This window comes from Muscardinus avellanarius, assembly GCF_963383645.1.
Source record: "Muscardinus avellanarius genome assembly, chromosome: 2".
NCBI classification, from domain to species: domain Eukaryota; kingdom Metazoa; phylum Chordata; class Mammalia; order Rodentia; family Gliridae; genus Muscardinus; species Muscardinus avellanarius.
The window spans coordinates 98,472,928-98,481,028 of record NC_137787.1 but is presented as its reverse complement, the minus strand read 5'-3'; positions in this window follow the sequence as shown (position 1 = coordinate 98,481,028).

The window sequence follows — 8,101 nt, the reverse complement described above, 5'->3', positions numbered from 1 at the left end:
GTCAAAAGGCATCTGAATCCAGGTGTGGTGGCACACGCCTGTAATTCCAGTACATGGGAGGCTGAGACAGGAGGATCAAAGGTTTGCAGCTAGCCTCGGCTACTTAGTGATGCCATCCACGATTTAGTGAGACCCTGTTTCAAAATAAAGAATAAAAATAGTGCTGGGGGTGTAGCTCCGAGGGAGAATGCCCCTGGGTTCAATCCCCAGAATTACAAAATAAAATAAAATAAAATAAAAAAATTTAAAGAGGCATCAGAAATATAAGAGCCTCAGATCCCGGTCCCTGATGTCCAAGAACCCAACAGACCAAGAGCTTCATACCATTCATGTGGGTTCTTAGGCATGAATCATGCTGGTGTTTCAGTACCTACTTAAAGGAAGTAGGAGTTCTCTCCTCCCATCACACACACATACACCACCACAGGAAGACAAGAGGGTTTTATATGAATCTCTGAGTTTGGTGGTCCAGCCATTTGTTGGCTGGTTTCCTTTGTGTATGTACAGAGCCCCAATTATCTTATTCACCTAAACCTTGGTGATAGCTGCTTCTAAAGAAAAAGTGACAAATCTCAGAAATGAATAAAGTATTGGGAGGCTGAGACAAGAGGATTGCGCAGGTTCGAAGCCAGCCTCAGCTGGCTTAAGAGACCCTGTTTCCAAGTAAAAGATATAAAGTAGGACTAGGAGTGTAGCCCAGAGGTAGAAGGGCTTCCAGAAACACCAGTATCCCCCCTCCACACACACAAATAGGTCTGGGAGTGTAGCCCTGGGTTCCATCCCCAGTACCACCAAAAAAAAAAAAAAAGAAAGAAATAAACAAAGTATGTTTGCATAATATATCTTGGAATCCTCAAAATATTCAGGTTGGCCTAACTAAAATAAAAAAAGTGGTTTAAAATAAATTTAACATTATGTTGAAATTTATTTTTTAAGAATGTAAATGTATGTTCATGGCAATCACAAATAAATAACATATCGAAATTAACTAGTCTTCTGAGGTTGAATAAGGTAGAAGGGGGAAGGGAACTAGAAGAATATAGAAGCAAAAGGCACAGTGGGCTAATCCTGATTTTTCCAACCAAATAAGTTTTCTGAAAACAATGAAGCATAATTTTTAGAAAGCTGTTTTGCAAGGCTAAGTCATTCTTCTTTCTTTTCCTTTGAAATATACCTTGTTATTTGGTGAGATTTTCCATTACCATTTTCCACTTCATGAAAAATAAACCAATTGCGCCTCTTGTCTACTCAATTCCCTTGAAAGTACAATTCTGGGATCCAATAACAATCTAGCCAACTCTCGGAAACCCTCGTGAGGTAGAAATTGAGATCCGTGGCTAACAAGAATAAGAGGCAATTAATTAGAAATATAGCATACATTTTGTAATTTTACTAAGGAAAAATTCACTATTCAGAAGACTGGTTGAATTACAGATAGTAAGAAACTTTATAAAAGAATTGTATCAAGTGATTTAGAGTATATAATATTAAGTCCTGGATTGGTAGAAGCAATTTTCACTATCCTTTATTTATTAAACTCAAGTCTATTTGAAAGGGGAAGATAGTGATAGATACAGATTTGATTTTGCTGTCAATTTCAGGCATAAAACCTTTTTAGTACCCAGTAAAGGTGATAATAAAAATAATTCTACCTAGTGGGAAACATGAGTAATTTTACAGGTACTCCACATAGTTACCCGAGGGGATGTACATTTGAATATATATATATATATATATATATATATATATATATATACACACACACACACACACACACACACACACACACATATATATATACACACACACACTCATATATGTACTGTGATATAATCCCTGTCACAGGGTCATCTTGTAGTCTCTGCTATTGCATACAGATCTCACATTTACCTGTCACCAAGAAGATAATGGTAAATTGTTCATTTCGTTGCTTACATTGCAGGGCTCTGTGATTATGTGCTCCAAGTGATATACAGTGCACATACTTTTATGGCAAAGATGCAACAGCCGAAGAAAATGGTCAAAATAAAGCTTTCAATGCAGTGTACATAGCCCACCTACACAGAGAACCCACATGATCCAAGAAAATCTGGAACTATTCCTGTCCATTTGGGCATCTCAAAACCATTGTTTCTTACGGACCTGCTTTGCTAATCTCTGCAGAGTTACCTGACCAGTTATTTCTCTTGTTCTGATTCATTCTAAGTCTACTTCCCCACTCCAGTACTCTCCCTTAGTGGAGCCCAGTTTGGAGCCTTCTCCCAAGATAGTCACTAATGAATTGGCCGTCAGTAAAGGTACAGCAACAACAAGTTCTCAAACACTTTGTAGAAACAATATGAGAATCTTCATTGCAGAAAAGATCCCTCTCTTCACTCCCATGAAGCCCAAGAACAGTCTAGTTAAACATGTATGCATTCTGTGAATTAGAATGTGGGTGTCCTTTTGGTCAACATTCTCACTTCTGTGACTCAGTAAGCCTGGCCACACAACTTAGAGGAAGGAAGGTTTATTCACTCTCAGTTTGGGGGAATTTCAGCGTTTCAGTTCCTGTCATGTCCGGTTCGCATAGCTCAGGGCATGGCAGAGTGAAGCAGTGAGAGGGAGCGCAGGGCTCTGCCTTCACATCACAGAGGCCAGAAGCGAGAGAGCAGGCAAGGGAACAAGGCACTTTATATAATCCTCAAGGCCTTTTATAACTCCAGGAACTCCTCCTTGTCAACCAAGGAGCCCTGCCTCCAACAGGTTGCCTACTCTCTGTGAAGTGTCCAGGACATTATGTATTTAAGCCATTACAGTATCCAAAGGTATGGGAATCTGAAGTTGTCCTCAATTTTTAGTTTTCTTGTAGTTTGCCAAACAAACTGATATTTCAAGCATTCGCATGTAATGTCACTCTGCCAAAAATGCCCTCTCACCATTTCACTTACAAAACTCCTACTCATGCTCCAAAGTTAAACATTTATTCTCCATTATCTTCTGTGTAAAACTTTCCATAATAGTTGGGAAGACACTTATTTCCTTCTCTCAATAGATCCTCTGTCTTATTAATCTCTTGTTGGAAAGATCATTCTGAATTTAAATTGCTATTTACCTATTGTTAGTTATTGTTCATTAAGCCAGGCGTGGTGGCTCATGCTTGTAATCCCTCGCTTGGGAGGCGGAGACCGGAGGATCGTGCAGGTTCGAAGTCAATCTCCTCTGGCTTAAGAGACCCTGTTTCCAAATAAAATATAAAATAGGTCTCGGAGTGTAGCCCGGAGGTAGAAGGGTTCTATCCCAAGTACCACGAAAAAAAAATTGTTCATTAATAGACTTTCTTACCTCCTTGGTGACAGAGACTACACCTATCTACCTCCATAGCTCTGTAACAGCATGGATTCAACACTTAGTACAGGTCTTTCAATAGACTTGAATTCTATTATAATAGATTTATCTATTCATCTTTGGATAGTCTGATATATTTTACCAGTTATGGAAGAGCTTCTTCTTAAGTCTGCAGATCTTCACTCTATCCATTTAAACCTCAGTCCCTGACACAAATTGAAGGCAGCCCACAGTGGAGAAGATAGTGTTGCTTTCAATTCTCTGTTATCCTAAGGAAGTGACTCATTACTTTCATTACTATAAACTGTGAAATAGGTAGAGAGGCACCATTTATGGACTTGGGTTGCAGTTAGAGGCCAGTCTGTCCTATTAATTAGTTGCCCATAACTCAAGTTCATGGCTTTCTAGGGACACTTTCTCCCCCAAAAAACCATGGAGAGCAGCTTTTAACCAAGTGAAATATTCCTTAACTGAAGAGTAACAATTAAATAGATTTATGTCCTTCCTTTTTTACTGGACCCCCACTTCCTAAAATCCACTGTGGTTAATCTGCTGGTTGGTCAGGCTAAGATTTATGAGCATTATTGCATGATGTTGAGACTGACTTTTAAAGAGCAAATGATTTCCCACCAGTAATTGGAATCCCCCACAGGTGGTCTCCTCTGTGAATTCACAGCCTGTCATATCCCAGGCCCTAGACACTCAGTATTTCCTTCTACTTTGAAAATTGATTATTTTTCAAAGATAATATTTCACATTTTAAAAGTTTCAACAAAAATAACTTTTAACTGGAAGCAGACAATTATAATTATTCACCAATTACTCTTTTTCTTAAATTGTCTCATATGTTTGGTTTTTCAGATGGAATTTCCAGCTATTTTGTTCCATTTCAAGACAAATCATCTGTTATGGTGATATGGCAAGTTAAAAAATGAAGAAACTTTCTTAAATACACTGAGATCTCATTCACTCAGTCTCCCATTGAACAGAGGACCCAAGATACAAATACTGAGTAGTACTCTCAACAAGTTCCCAGTCTAGTGGGAAAGAGGAAGAATTAAAGGAAAGCCAAAGATAAGATAGAATAAGCATTGAGGAATGGGCTGGACACGTAGAGGAGTACATTACTACACTGGGAGAGTGAGGAGAACTAGTCAAGGTTTCCTAGAGCCCTGAGCCACCCAGTCCATCTCCTACGCTCAGTAACACACACCACAGTGGGTGTGGGTTATGGAGTCATGCTCTAGTCAGAAGGAATAGCATAGATGGCAAGTGTAGGAAGGCCTAGGAAGAAATGTGACCATCTCTGTCTTGGGAGCATAAAGCCATAGGAGTGAGGGACTATTTATGCCATAGAATCAGTAAACCCTAAAGTAAGTCCTGGAAGATAACCTAGTGAAGAGAAGGGCAGATGTTACCAATGGGGACAGAAACCAGAGATTGATGGAGAAGATTCTTGAACCCAGATTGTGATTCTGGAGAAAAAGAAATCAGGAATTCAGGCTGACTTGGGAGCACAAGGGGATTTCCTTCAAATGTCAGCTCTCAGCAATAGCCTGCTCAAGAGTAAGGAGAATGAGACTTGAGTCTCCATACGGGGTCAGTTGAGACCTCTCGGTTCTCTTTGGATTTCAAGCCACGGGCCAGTATAATACACATGTTCCAGTAAAGTGTGAAGATAGTGGCGATACCTCCAGTTGTCATGAGAACATGTGCATCTCAGGGCCTGGGGGTGGGGCACAGGAGTTACACATGACAATGAAACTAGAAAAGGTAGTAGGGGTAGCAACCAGAATAGAGCCTCTTTCCATCCTCTTATAATACTTTAAAGTATGAAACACTTTCCTCCCAAGCTCATTGCAGTTTTGCTATTGAACTTTGTTATTCTCTGCTAAATTAATAAGCTTTTTGAAATGATAAATTATAGATAGAGCAGAATTGAAAAAATCCTGTCAAAGGTAGCATACTTTTGATAGGAAACTGCCTTTAAAATGTTTTGGGAGACCAGTAATAAACTTGGCTGATGTTTCTTTTCTTAATTTTTTTCAATCATGGCAATCTTGTATACTAGTAGGAATTATTAAAACATTAAAATGAATGAATTTAATTAGTCATGAGTGAATAAAATTGAATAGTAAATGTTCTAAGACAGAAGTTAACTCCCCAACCTTCCATAAAATTAGCTTTTCTGATCTATGTGGAATAGCAATTGAAACTAATTCATAGGGACTGATACTATGCTCTTGTTTATTTACTTTTTCTTTTCTTCTCTTTTTCTTTTCCTTTCTGGTGCTGAGAAGCAAACCCAGGGTACATGCTAGTGCTAGGCAAGCATTTTACCCCTTAGGTAAACCCCTTCCTTCCTTCCTTCCTTCCTTCCTTCCTTCCTTCCTTCCTTCTTTCCTTTTCGATGATATTGAGATGCTCTACCTCTGAGCTGTACCTCTGGCCCTATTTTATTCTTTACTTTGAAGCAGCATCTCACTAAGTTACTGAGGCTGGCCTCAAGCCTATGATTCTCCAGTTTCAGCCTCCCAAGTGCTGGGTGCACAGACATGTATCACCATGCCCAGATCTGGATTCTTACTTCTAAGAAGAATCACCTGTTATCACATGATTCTAAGCCATGTCATGTCAACTGAATTCCTTCAACTTCCCAAAGAAATTGCTGTCGTAGAGAACTCACATCAACCCCATAATACCATGTCAGCCAGCGTGGCCTCCACCTCAACAGACCCGGAGGTGGGAACAACAACATTTAACTACATAACTGGTACCCAACATTTCTTTGCCATGGCAAAGTCTGTTCTAAGAAGGACAAAAAAAACTTAGTGTCTAAGACATATTAACAAAATATACTGTGCTACATAACACTAACTTAAAAAATAATTTATAATGCACCTGCTATTGACATCTAAGATAATAAACTTGATTGTATAAAATATTTACAAGAGCACTGAATCAGAATTTAGGCAGAACATTAATTTGGTCAAACCTGATCCTTGCCCACAAGGAGCTTATCTTCTTACTATAGAGATAAGCAGGACACCACATAATACTTAAATACATTTTACCCAGGACTATATATTTTGCTTCTACTGTTTGCTAGGGGACGCAAAGATAAAGTAAAAGCTCAAAACAAACACCAGGAGAACAAATTAATTTCTTACAAATTCTACAAAGGTCTCAACCTGGAAGACCAGAACTGTATTTATTTTCCTGGAATAGTGTAAAATTTTTTCTTTTACCTTGTTTTAATTAAATTGGAACATCTTTAGGGCAGACAATTTTTTTCTGGTTTTCCTAATTACCTGTCTGTGCTACCTTCCTGACTCCTGGAGGCATTTGAGTTGCATCTTCAGGTAAATTTCTAGTTCACAAGAGAAAAAGGACTCTGAGATGAGAGAATAAAGGAATATATTAAGATAAATATGGGAAATCTGAGCCCTGAAAGGTAGATGGATTTAGATAGATGGAGAATATAGACATAGATTGGGCAATAAATCTTCCAACTGCTGAGTTTCATATCAATTGCTATATAGACGTAGAGACAGGTAGGGGCCTGATGTGAACTTCAGTGTGTGTGTGTGCATGAACATGTATGTGTTGATAAGATTGAACCTAAGAGTGTTCTACCTCTAAACTACACCCTTAGCATATTTTTTGTTTGTAAACAGAGTCTCATTAAGTTGGTTAGAACCTCATTAAATTGTGAAGGCTGGCCTTGAACCAGTGATCCTCCTGTTTCAGACTCCCAAGCACTGGAATTATAGGCTTGTGGCACTACAACCAGCTCAGTCTTTTTTTTTCTAGAATAGTTGAAGTTGTCCTATTGTGATGAATGGGAATCTCCAGAGTTGCAGCAATTTAACACAATAAAACTGTCCATTTCTCACTTCAGCTACATATTTAATATGGTTCACTAGGCATGTTCTGCCCACTGTAATAAGGCAGGGACCTAGGGTACAGATGGTTCATCTTGGCATGCACTTCTTTGATTACTTTAAGCCACAGAAGGAGACAAATGTGAAAATCATCAACATTTAAAGCTCTTTTTATATTCCATTGGCCAAAGCAAGTCATATGGTAAAGTCTAACCTCAAAAAGCTCAGAGTCTTACTTTGTTCCCTGTAGGAGGAGAAACTGAGTATTTATGATGGGCCTTCCTTTATCTATTTAGGGAAACTGGATTGGAAGATGCTACTGAAACTCAAGACCAAAATGGCCCTTCACTACTTCTTTTCCAAGTTTTGACCTAAAGAAGACACATTCCTAGCTAGCCATGCAGAAGAGCATGACCCACATTTCTCCACAGATGATATGGAACATCAGAGGGAGTGAGGTATAGCAACAGTTGATATTTACTCCGCATGGTGGTAAGCTTGTTCATTCATCAGAAAGATGAGACTCTCTTCCTGTCAGGTTCGAAGAATACAAGTTAAAGGAAGAAATCCTGTAAGATCCTATAGCAAACAATCTACCAAGAAGACAGTACCTTGGACAGTCTTAATAATCCCCATTTAAAGGAAAATTTAGACGTGGAATAAACAAAAAAATGATGCAGGTTATTCTTGTTAGAGCCACAGTCTCAGAAAGACCCTGGGAAAGCATACTGGGGAGATGTTGGTCTTTGAACCTGGGTATAGTGGCTACAGCAGAGTTGTTTTGTAGATCCTCAGGTTCCATGAGGCCTCCTCTTAGAGCTGCTCTGCTGAGAGCTCACCTCTCCCTTTCACAGGTGACACTGTTCACTTTTAAAAGAATACCCTTGACC